This window comes from Odocoileus virginianus, chromosome 20 (assembly GCF_023699985.2).
Source record: "Odocoileus virginianus isolate 20LAN1187 ecotype Illinois chromosome 20, Ovbor_1.2, whole genome shotgun sequence".
Taxonomy (NCBI): Eukaryota; Metazoa; Chordata; class Mammalia; order Artiodactyla; family Cervidae; genus Odocoileus; species Odocoileus virginianus.
Window position 1 is genome coordinate 36,413,068 of NC_069693.1, and position 15,343 is coordinate 36,428,410.

Sequence of the window (15,343 nt, forward strand, 5' to 3'; positions counted from 1 at the left end):
CTCCAGCCCCAGCTGCTCAATAACAAGCAAATCTCTCCTCCCTTGCTTATAAGTGGTTGGAGTGTGTGAGCCACGCCCACCCAGTTTACCATCTCTGAAATCAAGAACCCAGACTTAACTCTCCAATTGCAGGTAGCTGCAGCTTCTATAAATAACTTGTTTCCTAAATGCTTCTCATTTCCTGGACTCTAATCTTACTGCTCTGTGATCTTCCCAGGGCAGGCGCAAGCAGACAAGAGGCCTTCAGATAAGGTGAGTTTTTGATCTGGGGTCCTCAGAAAAACTGGAAAGCTTTCAGAGCAACTCCTAGCCCCAGAGAATTTAAGGGCAAAGCTCTTCATTTCCTTTGGCTTCAATTTCGGAGTTCCATGGTCAGGGAACTAATTACCTATCCAGGCAGAGATCTTGGGAGAGAATGTCTTATTTACAATAAAGGGACTCCATCTCTCCATTTCTTTGGTTCTAATTATTCATCCATCCATCCATCCTTCCTTCCATTTATTCACTATTTCATTCATTCATTCTCCAAACATTTACCAAATGCCTGGCACTATGCTAAGTGCTATGGATACAAAGATAAAACATGGTCCATCTCCTGCAGGAGTCAACATGTAATAGATAAGACAGAGGCAGGGAGAGGTGATTGGTGGGTTGCAATGCAATCTGGCAACACCAAGGTAGAGGGATGCCGAGAGCCCTGAGTACACCTGTGCCAGTGCCCTCACCCTCTAGGGACAGAGGAAGGTGCTCAAAGCCCGTCTAGTAGAATCATTATATGTCCAATACATGGGACGTTCTCTAAGTACACTCTGGTACAGCCGGCTAAGGCTATGCTTTCACTCAAACTAGTGATGTGCACCTCTGTTTCTTAATAGGGAAAGGCAAGCATGATATATTGTGAAGGGAAAACAATTATAATATAGTTATGACTGTATTAGGATACTGTTTGGCAGTTCCTCAAAAATCACACACAGGGACTTCCCTGCTGTCCAGTGGTTAAGACTCCAAACTGCCACTGCAAGGAGAATGGATTTGCTCCCTGGTTGGGGAACTAAGATCCTGTATGCCATGTGGTGTGGCCAAAAAAACTAACCAAAAAAATCAAACACAAGGTCATCATATTACCCAGAAATTCCACTTCTAGGTATATACCTACAATAATTAAATAGGACCATTATTCATAATGGCCCAAAGTAGAAAGAATCCAAATGTCCAGGAACTGATGAACGGACAAATTAAATAATATCTGTCTGTACAATGCAGTATTATTGAGACATTAAAAAAATGAAGTACTGGTACATGCTAAACAGGGATGAACCTTGAAAATATTGAATATTACACTAATGAAAGGAGCCAGACATGAAAGGACAGAGATTGTATGATTCTATTTATATGAAATGTCCAGATTAAGCAAATCCATAGAGGCAGAAAGTAGTTCAGAGGTTGCTGCAGGCCTGGGGTTTGCGGGGCGGGGAGTGATGTGTGAGTGCTACTGGGTAGAGGCTTCTCTTTGAGATGATGAAAATGTTCTGGGATTACATAGTGGTGATAGTTGCAGAACTCTGTGAATATAGTCAAAAACCACTGAGCTGTAAGCCTTACAAGGTGAATTTTGAACTTCCCTGGTGGTCCAGTGGTTTAGACTCCACATTTCCAGTGCAGTGGCAGCAGGTTTAATTCCTAGTGGGGGAACTTAGATCTCACATGCCACATGGTGTAGCCAAAATAAATAAATAAATAAATTTTTAAAATATGAATTTCATGGTGTGTGGATTATCTTTCAATAAAGAAATATTTTCAAAACTTAGTCATGCATAATATCCCATTATAATAAGGAAAACTGGGCTTCCTTGGTGGCTCAGATGGTAAAGAATCTGCTTGCAACGCAGAAGATCCGGGTTCAATCCCTGGGTTGGAAAGATTCCCCTGGAGAAGAAAATGGCTACCCACTCCAATATTCTTGCCTGGGAAATTGCCTGGACAGAGGAGCCTAGTGGGCTACAGCCTATGGGGGTCGCAAGAGTCAGACACAACTGAGTGACTTTCATTCACATAATAAGAAGTATGTATCTTTTGTAGGAAAAAAATTGGAAGGTTAGATATTGGATTTCTGTATGCAACAGCCATGTTCTGGCTAAATGTGTTTTTACTTCTTTGCATGTTCCATTTGTATTCATTCAGACATTCACATGACAACTATTCACTGAGCTCACTGTGTGGGAAGCGCCATGCGGAGGGTGTGTATGCAGGATCTCACTCAGTTCTCAAAATCAACCCTTGAATTGCTATCATGATTTCCCAGTACTCAGCGAGGACAAGGAAATAGCCCACAGGCACGCAGTAAGTAAGAGGAAGAGCTGAGAACTGAACTACAACAGCACAATGTTACAGCCCCAGCTCTAAACGTCGTGGGAACCGGAGTCCTGAGGTATGAGGCTCCTTGCGAGTGAGATGGAGCAGAAATAAAGGGATTGTCTCCAGGGCAGCAGACTGAAGAGGCAGCTCTGCCTTCTACACGCGTGCACTGTTTTCCAACGATCAATTGTCAAAACTGACCTGGTCCAGGCCAGAGAAATGCTGACACAGGGAAGGATTGGGCAACTATAAACCACATGACAATCTTAGAAAAGTTGATGGGTTCTTGGCCAAGATCATGGGTTGTGGCTGAAATGAACCTTCTGGAGACCCAAGTTCTAAATGTGATGCTCATCGGCACTCATTCTGGCAATGGCAGACCAGTGAGGGGTGAGAGTTTGGGACCGCAGCGAAGTCAGCCCCAAGACGTGACTGCTTCTACAAAGACCAACCTGGGCTGGGGCTCCTCCCTTTCACCAGGAAAGATACATAGGTTCTAAAGAGTACCCTAATAAAAAACACTCCTGTCTCTGTCCACACTGAACGATCCAGGCTGTCTTCCAAAGTAGACAACAAGCCTGTTTCTAATCACTTAGCTCTCATACACACGTGTGTGCCTTACTACTTATACATACATGTGCACCTGCCCCCCCCCCCAACACACACAGTGGTTAAGTCATAGCCATTCTGCCCTATTCCCTGTTCAGCTGGCCTTTGCAACTTGTAATTCAATCCTGGCTCTTAGACTATGAAGACCCCAGGATGCTGCATTCATTTCAGTTCAGTTCAGTCGTTCAGTTGTGTCCAACTCTGAGACACCATAGACTGCATCATGCCAGGCTTCCCTGTCCGTCACCAACTCCTGGAGCTTACTCAAACTCATGTCCATCGAGTTGATGATGCCATCCAACCATCTCATTCTCTGTCATCCCCTTCTCCTCCTGCCTTCAGTCTTTCCCAACATCATGGTCTTTTCCAATAAGTCAGTTCTTTGTATCGGGGACCGAAGTATTGGAGTTTCAGTTTCAGTCCTTCCAATGAATATTCAGGACTGACTTCCTTTAAGGATGGATTGATTGGATCTCCTTGCAGTTCCTTGGACTTTCAAGAGTCTTCTCCAACACCACAGTTCAAAAGCATCAATTCTTCAGTGCTCAGTTTTCTTTAGAGTTCAACTCTCACATCCATACATGACTATTGGAAAAACCATAGCTTTGACTAGATGGACCTTCATCGGCAAAGTAATGTCTCTACTTTTTAATATGCTGTCTAGGTTGGTCATAACTTTTCTTTCAAGGAGAAAGTGTCTTTTAATTTCATCACTGCAGTAACCATCTGCAGTGATTTTGAAGCCCCCCAAAATAAAGTCTGCCACTGTTCCCATTGTTTACCCATCTATTTTCCATGAAGTGATGGGACCAGATGCCATGATCTTAGTTTTCTGAATGTTGAGTTTTAAGCCAACTTTTTCACTCTCCTCTTTCACTTTCATCAAGAGGCTCTCTAGTTTTTCTTCACTTTCTGCCATAAGTATGGTGTCATTTGCATATCTGAGGTTATTGATATTTCTCCCAGCAATCTTGAATCCAGCTTGTGCTTCATCCAGCTGCATTAGCCAGATGGATTCTGCATTAGCCAAATATAAAAGGTAAGGATGAATTATTCTCCTAGTCCCCCTGTTCTAACACATGCCTTACTGTGACACCCACAATTCTGCAAACATGGACAGCAGTGCCCAGACCTTGATGTATCTGGCTGCAGCCTATAGCTGGCCCACTCCTGGCTCAGGAAGACTCTGCAGAAATAGATGAGGTTTCAAACCAAACCTCTATTTGCTCAACCTGTGCCATCTCCCGGGATCATACCAGCTGTAAACTGATTCAGTTGCAATTGATAGAACTATGTTTTTAACTTGGGAAACTCAAGTTCCCCATATAAAACTATATAGTCTGAAGAATAAAATCCTAGACTGGACTTAATGCTTAAGTAGTTCGGCAGGTCTTAGGAGAGAAGACCCCTCTAAACTCCAAATCAGCCACCCCCACCTCCTGCCACCTCCATCACTTCACTCAACATATCCATGGAGAGCAGTTCCCAGAACAAGCACTGGACAAGTCTGAGCTCATGTTCTCCTGGACCATTCACTGGGCTGTATTAATTAATGATGGGATTAATCGGGCATGGCCTTCAAGGTGAGCAGCACTGCACTAGGGGACCAGAGGTCCGGGAAACCCACAGGGTGACTTTGGAGGTCCTTTATGAAAAAGGGGTGGGGGGTGGCTATGGGTGAGGTGAGGTCTTCATCCACCTTGGATCAACACTGTATGAACTAGAATCCTATGAAAATTTTCAATGCAGCCTAGACATACACCATGTTTCTGGAACCTGTTATTCTCATGCTAACATCACACTTTCAGCCATAGCAGCACACCATCTATATACTATTATGAGCAGTTGTTGTGGTTTTTTTAAATAATTTTATTTATTTACTTTTGGCTGTGCTAGGTCTTTGTTGCTGTTTGGGCTTTTCTCTAGTTGCAGAGAGCTGGGGATACTCTCTGTTGCGGTGCCTGAGCTTCTCATCGTGGTGGCTTCTCTTGTTGCTGAGCATGGATTCTAGGGCACGCAGGCTTCAGTAGTTGTGGCATATGGACTCAGTAGTTGCGACTCCTGGGATCTAGAGCACAGGCTCAGTAGCTGTGGTGCACGAGCTTAGTTGTCCCACAGCTTGTGAGATCTTCCCGGATCCAACCCGCATCCTCCGCATTGGCAGGCAGATTCTTTACTACTGAGCCACCATGGAAGCCCAGGCATTTTTCTTAAATGAATTCATTCTTTTTGTTTTAATGCAATTGTTCAAGAAGAAAATGTTACCCATTGCCATAAATGGAAGATTATAAGTTGCCATGAATTAAAAGTGTTAAAAAAAATAAAAATTCAACTGAGTAAAACTGAAAGATCCTATTGACTCTCTTCAGTGGTTCACGAATTGGGCAGCATCCCATCAAGCAGGAAGAAAGATCCTCAGAGGGCTATACAAAATGAAAGACTCTCACAGGCAGAAGGAGATGGGCCAAGAAAATGACTAAATAAGAGTGGATTTCTCTGGAGGAGGAAATGGCAACCCACTCCAGTATTCTTGCCTGGGAAATCCCATGGACAGAGGAGCCTGGCGGGCTACAGTCCGTGGGGTCGCAAACAGTATGGCCCTCACTGATGAGGTATCACTGAATTACATTTAATACAATCATGTAATGAGCTCATCCAGAGGGCTGGAACCACAGAATAAAAGTCTTTTGTCAGGAAAAAAAAAAAAAGAGTGGATTTCTCTTGGCATGGTCCCCTTCCATTAAGGGAGGGCAGAGGACCAGGTAATTCTGGATTGACTGGTTTAATATTCTATGCCTGGGAGAAGTTGAAGCTATAAGCAAGTTAAGATATTAAATCCGTCTGGTGACATGGACTTAATGCAAGTGACTCCATTTTGGGATCGTTGTCTCTTTGGACAATTTTCCACTTTGGGTCAGAGACTCGGCTTAACCAAGAGATGTGATACACATTTCAGGCCACTTGTAGCTGCCACTCTGGAGTTTTTGCTGATCTTCGGTGTGATATGCACAGGTCATGATGTGCCATGGTAATCACAAATCATGATGTTCTTTGCAGAATCTCTGTGGTATTCAGGGGTCAGGGGTTTTGATTCACGCTTTTTGGGGGGGGTTATTCTCTTTGTTCCTTTTTTTTTTAAATTAAGTTTTATTGGCATTTAGTTGCTTTACAATGTTGTGTGAGTTTCTACCATACAACAAAATGAATCAAGCACATGTGTACATACAACCCGTCCCTTTGGACTTCCTTCCCCTTCATGTCACCAGAGGGTATTAAATGGAGTCCCCGTGCTGTACAGTAAGTCCTCATTAGTTATCTGTTTTATACACAGTAGCGTTTGTATTTCAGTACCAACCTCCCAACTCTTCCCACCCTCTCTGCTCCTTTCCCGATATTCCAGTCTTAGGGAGATCATTTGCTTGGGGGTTAGTAGCTGTGAATATGCGGTTAAAGATTTTGAGAGGCTACAACACACCAGAGAGATTACTATGATTATCATAAACCAGATAATTCCCAATCCCTAGAGCGTACCCTAAAGCTGTGGTCTCCAAGACCTAAATCAGTCAAAATCAAATAAGTCAAGGAAAGACTCCACTGAAAGAGTCGCTTTCTTAAGCCACGTGGCTTGCTCAAAGATCTCGTGCTCGGGTAACGTTCAACTTTCCCAGAAGAGTTAATCCAGGTGTCTCAAGCGTTCTGGACCACAGCACAAGACATCTATTTGTTCAACTAAAAGATAATCAGTGGCCCTTTTATTATCAAGAACAACCCGTCCAGAGAGCCTAAGGATTTTTGTTGGGTAGGGGCTTCCCAGGTGGTGCCAGGGGTAAAGAACCTGCCTGCCAATGCTGGGGACATAAAAGATGCAAGTTTGACCCCTGGGTCAAGAAGATCCCCTGGAGGAGGGCATGGCAATGCACTCCAGCATTCTTGCCTGGAGAATCCCATGGGCAGAGGAGTCTGGTGGGCTATAGTCTATGGGGTCAAAAAGAGTCGTATACGACTGAGTGACTAACACTTTCAGGCTTTCAGCCATAGTGTTAACAGAAGATCTTGCAATCCCCCCCTTTTTAAAAAAATATTTATTCTTCATTGTGGCATATGGGATCTAGTTCCCTAACCAGGGATTAAACCCAGGCCCTGTGCATTGGGAGCACAGTTTTAGTCACTAGACCACCAGGGAAGTCCCCAGATCCTGCAATACTTTTAACAGTTGAGAGAGGTTCCTGATCATAGCCTCATTTGCACTTACTACCTGGAAGAGTAGTAATCTGCCTTAGGAAGCTAATATTGAATCATGAATGCTTCCTGATAAATCTCACTCGAGTCTGTGTCTCAGGGCTGGAAAGGCATCAGCCATGGAGATTAAGAAAATGTGAGGGTCTGGAGGCCACACAGGCATATTTATTCAGTCTGTCTTTTTGTACAGAGTTTGGGACCAGAGGCAGGAAATCAGACAGGGAAATGGAACCCCCAACCCAGGTCAGGTTGTCTGATACAATACAGAGGGGGCTGAGTTCATTCCAGGGAAACTGAGGCATTGGAAATCAGGGTAAGTTTGTGACAGGAAAAACTATAGAATCACCACCATCGTAACAAATCCAACAGTCATCTGGAGGTTAGGTAGGTTTAGGTGCTCAGCTGTTTGACTCTTATGACATCAAGGACTGTAGCCCGCCAGGCTTCTCTGTCCATGAGATTTCTCAAGCAAGAATGCTGGAGTGGATTACCATTTCATTCTCCAGGGGATCTTCCCATCCTGGGGATTGAACCCAGGTGTCCTGCATTGCATCTTAACTGACTGAGCCAGTTGGATTACCGTTATTTGCAATGTCAGATATCTGAACAACAGCGTTTTCTTTCCAGGCCAGAACAAGACAAAAGGTGGGCAAAAGATCAGAGGGCTTCCCTGGTGGTATAGTCATTAAGAATCCGCCTGCCAACGCAAGGGACACAGGTTTGATCCCTGGTCCGGAAAGATCTCATATGCTGAGGAGCAACTGTGCACCACAACTAGAGTAGCCCCCACTTATCTCAACAAGAGAAAGCCTGTGTGTAACAGCAAAGACCCAGCATAGCCACAAATACATAAATAAATCTTTTACAAGTTAAAAAAAATTAAAAATTAAATTAAAAAAAATTTAAAAAACCGTTCATGGTGTAAGAATTAGGAAAAGATGGTTAATTAGGGAAGGAGAAATGAAAGAAACTTTCCGAGTCCAATGTCTTGGTAGGAAGTAGTCTACTTCAATATCAGCTACTTTTCCTAGTCCATTCAATTTTGAAGTCTCTAGCTGGTGTGCAGCTCCGAGAGTCTAGAGGAGTCCTTTGAAGTTGAGAAATGAGAACCTAAGGTTTAAGTCCCTGACATTCGGCTGTCATCTAGGTAGTGAGGAGAACTTGCTATATAAACGGTTCCCTTCCGAAGAGATCCAACAGCAGTCTTTGTGCTTAGTCACTCCAAATCAGAAGGGTGGGGAAAAAACTTGAAACTTTGGTTTGGAGAGTCACGGCCAGATATTTGAGGAAACTAGAATTCAGGATCCAGTCCAGTTTACAGGAACATGTCCGGGATTTATCTTTGTATCCATGACACTTAGCATAGTGAGAATAAGTGAAACAATGAATAAGTGGGAGGAAGGATGGAGGGATGGATGGATGAATGAATAATTAGAGTCAAAGATGATGGAGAGGTAGAGTCCCTTTACTGCAAGGACATTCTCTCCAAAGATCCTTGCCTGGAGAGGTAATGAGTTCCCTGACCCTGGAGTTGTGTAACAGGAGGCTGAGACTTGGCAGGAACACTGTAAAGTTAATTTCGGCATCAGAAGGGAGACTGAAAGAAATTTAGGATACTTCTAAAATAAGAGCATGGAACTCTAAATAAGAGTATGGCAATAGAAGCCCAGGGAAATGAAAAGATTTTCCCTAATTCCCCAACTTGGCATCTGTGGGGCTGGGAGTCGCTCTGCAAGTTTTCCAGTTGTTCTGAGGGCCCCAGACCAAAGCCTCCCCTTGTCCGAAGGCCTCTGTCTGCTTGTGCCTGCCCTGGGAATCTCATAGAGCATGAAGGTTAGAGTCCAGGAAGGGAGAAGCACTTACGAAACAAGTTGTTTGAAGAGTCTTTGGTTACCTGTAATTGGAGAGTGTTTGTCCTGGCTGTTAATATATTGATATGAGGGCAAACTCTGTGGGGAGAGTATCTTAGAAGTGGCCAGGGATGGGGGTGGGGTGAAGGCGGGTGGGGAGGGCAGAAGCTGGGGCCAGAGATGGAGAGGGCGGGACCTGGAGGGGGGCAGAGCGGGGAACGGGGCCGCATTGTCCCTCCAAACTCCTAAAGACCTGCAGCCACATGGGCTGCGCTCTTCCTGCGCTGTGGCTCTTTGCTCTGATCGTGACCTCGCTCTGCACTTCCACAGCTTGGAATGAGCACTTCTGAAGTACAAAGAGCGGGGTGGCGTTTGGAAATATTTGGCCCGGGCAAGGTGCCAGAGATGCATATATGGTAAATGTTCCCAGCAGCGGCATGCCCTCTGGAATTGGAGTTTTGCACTCAGCCAATCTGGTGTCCTCAAGAGACACAGGGGAGGGTAAACACCCCAAGTCACAGCTGCATGGGCTATGACATGTGCAGAGAAAAATCAGCTAACTCCTCCCTCGCTGTTGAGAATGTGGGATAGCAGCTCCTATTTTCCTCTTGATTATTAGTATAGTATAGTGTGTGTGTGTGTGTGTGTGTGTGTGCACGCGCGCGCACGCGCCTGGGCACCAGTTGCTCAGTCGTGCCTGACTCTGCGACGCCATGGACTGTGGTGCACCAGGCTCCTCTGTCCATGGATTCTCCAGGCAAGGATACTGGAGTGGGTTTCCATTTCCTTCTCCAGGGGATCTTCCCAACCCGGGAATCGCATCCTCATCTCCTGCATTGCAGGCAGATTCTTTACCATCTAAGCCACCAGGGAAGCCCCGCTTGTTAGTATGGATGAGGCCAAATGCTGGAGAGTGGCTCAACAGAATATTATTACCTACTCTGGAGCCAGAATGTGTGGGTTCCCATCTGGCTCTGCACTTAGTAGGTGTGTGTTCTTACTCAGGGGATGTCCCTTTGCTGTGCCTCAGTTTTGCACATCTAAAATGGGAGTGACAACTAGGTTGTCTTTGGACTGTTGTGAGATTGAAATGGGTTGTTTTTAAAAGTGCATGGAATGGAGAAAGTGAAAAAAAAGGGAGGAATTCAGAAATAAAGAAGTTGTTTTAACATGCAGTGTATTGATAGACACTCTGAGGTGTGGTAAAGCCCATGGATCTGGGCCAGCCGCCATTTGAGAGATAGTTTGTTAGTCCCAGTTCCCCAGAGGAGGGGGCGGGACGCCACCTGGTGGGGCACAAGGTGATGCCCTGGGTGTGTCGGGGGCAGAGGAAGGAGGGAGGAATTGGGGGTAAGAACTTGATCTTGGTTGGTGGGAGCGGGGGTGAAGGAGCTAGCCAACCCCCACCCCCCGCCATGGTCTGAGGCTTAGGGACTGCCCACAGGTGTCAGGTCCTTGACCTAGAGTGATAAGGACTGGATGATAGTGGTCCATGTGGAGGACCTAAAAAAGAAAGAAGTTGGGGAACAGGCTCTGGGATGCTGGAAGGGAAAGTTCATTCTTATCTCCAGGGATTGGCTAACTCTGAGAGGTGCAGTCCCCTCAGAATCAGCAAGGCTCCAGCAGTCAAAGCATCAGAATACAGGACATAGAGGACATGATGAATACAAGGGTGCAGAAAGGGACCTCAGAATGCATCTGTACCATTTTATAGATGAAAAAACTGAGCCTCAGAGAGGGAAATGTGCCCAAGGTCAGCTGGAAAATCATGCTCTGAATTCTATCTCTGTCTCCTGAGTCCAGAGCCAGTGCTCTGGCCATCAGTGGTCTGACAGCCCAGCCTCCACTGGGTTTAACCCTTCTGGTGCTGTGATACTGTGAGAGGCCTGGAACCGAGGGTAAGAGCAGAGTAAGAACCAAATTAGGAGATGCTTTCCACTTTAGAAAGTCCATATTGGCGGCCTCCATCTCCACAGTTCACTCATCTGTAAAATGGACATATTAATATCTACTTAGTGACACTTTGAGCTTCCCTGATGGCCCAGTGGGTAAAGAATCTGCCTGCAATGCAGGAGACACAGGAGACTTGGGTTCCGTCCCTGTGTTGGGGAAGATCTTCTGGAAGAGGAAATGGCAACCCAGTATTCTTGCCTGGGAAATCCCAAGGACGGAGGAGTCTGGTAAGCTGCAGTCTAAAGGGTTGCAAAGAGTTGGACATGGCCGAAATGACTAAGCATAGATGTGGACAGCCAGGCTTTTGTGAAGATTAGTAAAAAGGGACTGGACTGCACATGGAATAATTTAAAAATTGTTAAGAATTTCAAGATTACAACAATAGAGTACTAAAGCAATCATGGAGCCTGGAGGCTTCTGAGAGTGGGTGTTGTATAAGAGCACAGGTCTCACATCCATGACACAGCTGGGATACGACACTTGGTTGTCTGACTCCAGAACCTGAGTCCATAGGTGCAAAGTAATTCTTCCTTCCTACACAGAACACGGTTTAAAGATATTTATCTGGGCTTCTCATGTGTAACTTCATGCCTGATTCTGGCCAAAGGCACCCATTTGACTGACAATTCTCTGCTGCCCTCTTGTGGGAAGTGTCAATAATAACCACACCTCCTTCAAGGGTGATGGCTGACCTCCAACCCAGGGCAAGACTCTCAGCAATGATCCCAAAGAATGGTGACTATGCCTGAGCCAACACACCCAGGGACAGCATTCAGATTGCTCCCTTGTCTCTTGAAGCCTCTAGGGCCCTAACCATGAAGCAGTTGCTTGGGGCGGGAGTTGGGGGGTGGGGGGCGGGTCGGCGGCATGGAGATTCCCAAATCTTATTCCTCCTTCAAGCTGAGATTAAATGCCTTCTGGTCCAGGTGACCTCCTCAGGCTCCAAGATGGAACCAGTTCAGTACTTAGCACCTCAGAAGTGCTGAGGCAACTTGACTCATAAAGCATTTGTCTGAAAAGGATGTATCCTTTGCCTCTTACCTGGGCTAACTGAGGATCCTATTTAGGTTGGCTGAAAGGCCCCTTTGGGTTTTTTCCCAGCACATTTTACAGAAAAACCCAAATAAACTTTTGCGCCAAGTTTTTAGTGCTTCCTGCTGCTGTTTTCCACCCTGCAGAGCCAGAGTGATCCATCTGACTGGTTACAATCATTTTCGCTTCTCTCTGTGCATGCCCTTTGTGGTGTGATTTTGTAACTGCACTCAGGAAGTGTCTGGGCTGGACTCTTAACTTACTTTGATAATAAAACAGAGCAGATGTAATGGTTTACCAGCTCTTGACTCAGGACTCAAGCCTTGCACGTGAACGTTTACTCTTGCGCCCCTGTGACTGCCATGTGAACAAGTCCAGCTGAGCCTGCTGGAGAATGAGACAGCACCTAGAAGCAACTAAGACCCACAGCTGCAGACACATGGGTGAGCCTAGTCAAGATCTGCTGAGGCTGGTTCAGGTCAGCAGAACTTCCAAGGTGGCCCACAGGCTCAGGAGCTGAATATATGGTAGTTGTTTTCAGCCTGGGGCTGGTTTGTTATGCAGCAACTGCTCACTGATACACTATATACAACCAAGTATGGTCACATTGTGAGAGGGCTTCCCTGGTGGCTCAGACGGTAAAGAATCTGCTAATAATGCAGGAGACCTGAGTTTGGTCCCTCGGTCATATTACTCCAGTGAAAAATATAAAGCTTTTCACTGGCTCCCTGTGGCCCTCTGAAAAAAGTTCCATCTTCTTATCCAGACTAGGAGGGCCTTGTCTTCCGAATTTTACTTCCCTCTGCAGCCCTTCTACTGAGACACGTCAAGTCTGCAAGTCCTTGTATTCCCGTACTGCTTCCTACTTCTGTGCTGTCACTCCAGTGACTTCATGACCTGGAATTTCCCTCATGACTCAGCTCAAGGGCCACCTGTTATGGGGAGACCTCTCTGTCTCCCTAGGTGGGATTCTGTGCATGATCTCACTGCCAGGTTGAGAAATGGCCTTGCTTCATTCATCTGTAAACCCAGCCATCCGCTGAGGGCTGACCATATGCCAGATACTTGTCTAGGCACTGGAGATGCACATAAAAGTAAGTGGTTGTGACCCTCTGTACCAAAAGTTGTTAGTCCTCTGAAAGATCTTTGACAACCTGTGGTAAATGCAGTGACAAGGACAGGCTCAGAAAGGCTTTTATAAGAGATGACATCTTAAGGGACAAAGAGGAATTAGCAAGTTTCAGAGAAAGGCACGGGGATGAGGTCCAGGGGGCCAGGTGTGCTTGGGGACATACCTGCAGCTAGTCCAGGTAATTGGAGCAGAGAGGTGGGGCAGGCTGAGGAGGCGGAGTTTGGATTTACCTTGAAGGCCATGGGAGCCATTAGAGGGCTTTAGAAAAGCATGCAGTCAGTGCTCAACACACGTTTCCTTATTAGCACACCATCTGTCTTCTTCATCAGACTGAGAGTTCCTGAGGACAGGGTTATTCCTTCCTTGTATTCTCTGGTTCCTTCCTGGAATAAGAATGGGACTGAGTATAATTCTGATCAAAGAATGAATGAATAAGTGACTAATTCCACCCAAGATATAACAATACAAAACCCAGTGGAGTTTTTTCACCGAAACAAGAATGGCTCTTCACTATCCTGGCCAGGCAGGTGTTGAGGGTTCAAAGAGGCTCTGAGATGGGTCCAGAGAACAAAGACCCTTAGACCTCCTGGTGTCCCTCAGCCTCTGCTTGGCAGCCAGGAGTGTGTGCTGGTGCCACCTGGAGGCCACGGTGCTCATGTTCTGTTTGGACTGTCTTCCTCCATTTGCCAAAGTGCCCTGTCAGCCCAGGGAAGGGGAACAGCCAGAAATGGTCTGCCCAGCATGAAACTGAAAATTTGGACCCTGTTCCCAACGCTGAATGAGAACAAGGACAAAGCTTTGAATAAAGAAAAGAAAAAAAATTTTTTTAACATAACCACACTCCTTTTAATGCACATGCATCGCTCTCCTAGATGATACTATTCCACTGGCCAAAGCAGGGTCTTCAGAACTCAGTATTGATCATAATACCACCCCATAAGGCTATATATAGCCTTAGAAACACTTTGTGCTCTTTAGATGTGGGGACAACAGGAGAGAATGGAAAAAAACAGTGGCTTCTCTGGATAGCTTCACCAGGGTGCCAGGTTATCTAATCCAGTTGTTTGGAGTGAGAAAAATTTCCTGTTAAGTAGCTCACCATCCTTTCCAAAGCTTTGCAGAAACCTTGTGCTCTTCTGCTCTTGGCACTTAGAAACAGTCCAGTCTGTTAGCTCACTGATTAATCCTTCATTCAACAAGCATATGTTTTTTCATTCACATCGCAGCTCAAATGGGTTTTGCCAATTGCAACTTGCCTTCCCTGGTGATTTGGCATCTGGATTCTCCATCCTGGGATGCTGAGATCTTCCAGGGCCTCCTGAGTCATCTCTGCTGTTCTAGAAGAGTCTCCTGGAGAGGTGGGAAGCAATTGAAGCCCACCCTGAGGACATAGAAGCTGGCAGTAGCCATTTTGGGGTAGCACATTCTACAGAAACACACCGGTGCTGGCCAGTGCCTTTCTGGAGTCCTAAATAAATGTTTATTTATATTTAGTTTTTGGCTGCCCTATGCAGTTTGCAGAATCTTAGTCCCCTGATCAGGGATCCAATCTGTACCCTCCACAGTTAGGGTGCAGCACCCTAACCAGTGGACCACCAGGGAAGTCCCTTGAGAGATTTATTAACTTGCCAGCAAATGAGGAGGGTAGCAGACTAACATCCTGAAAACTACCGTCCTATTCTCTGAAAGAGGGGAGGACTATTTAAGGAGAATTCTGAGGTTTGGGGTGGCAGGACTGCATGACTGAGACATGCAGTGTGTTTGGAGAAAGCGAGCAAAGGTATTTTCCTTGACTTACAGGAGAGGTTTGTTCAAGATGAACTCTCTTACTTTGTTATCCAGAGCAAGTCATTTGCTTCCTAGCATATTGTAGGCAAATTATATTTATATATAATTGTATAATATTTAAGTGCATGTATAAATATATATAACATATATAAAATATATGTATGTGTTCAAATTACTAATGTGGATACACACAAATTTATTTTTATATTATGTATTTGTAATTGAAGAGGGTGTTGGAAGTAGTTGAGGATCCATGCCTCTACTAACTGGATCACGTTATGCCTGAATGTCTGAGACCCAAGGGATATGGCACCTGTGGTTAAAGGTCAGACTAGAGCCAGATTTCCCGGCTTCAAATCCTAGTCCCCCCAGCTACTAAGTTGTA

General features: G+C 45.5%; 1 long non-coding RNA gene across 1 annotated transcript; it reads left to right on the plus strand.

Annotated features, from left to right (window-relative positions):
* The first annotated feature begins 5 nt into the window (after positions 1 to 5).
* Positions 6 to 5,435, plus strand: LOC110141577 (uncharacterized). The gene is made up of 3 exons (XR_002315084.2): positions 6 to 132; positions 218 to 252; positions 2,182 to 5,435. It is a non-coding gene; the product is annotated as an uncharacterized lncRNA (long non-coding RNA).
* Positions 5,436 to 15,343: the final 9,908 nt, after the last annotated feature.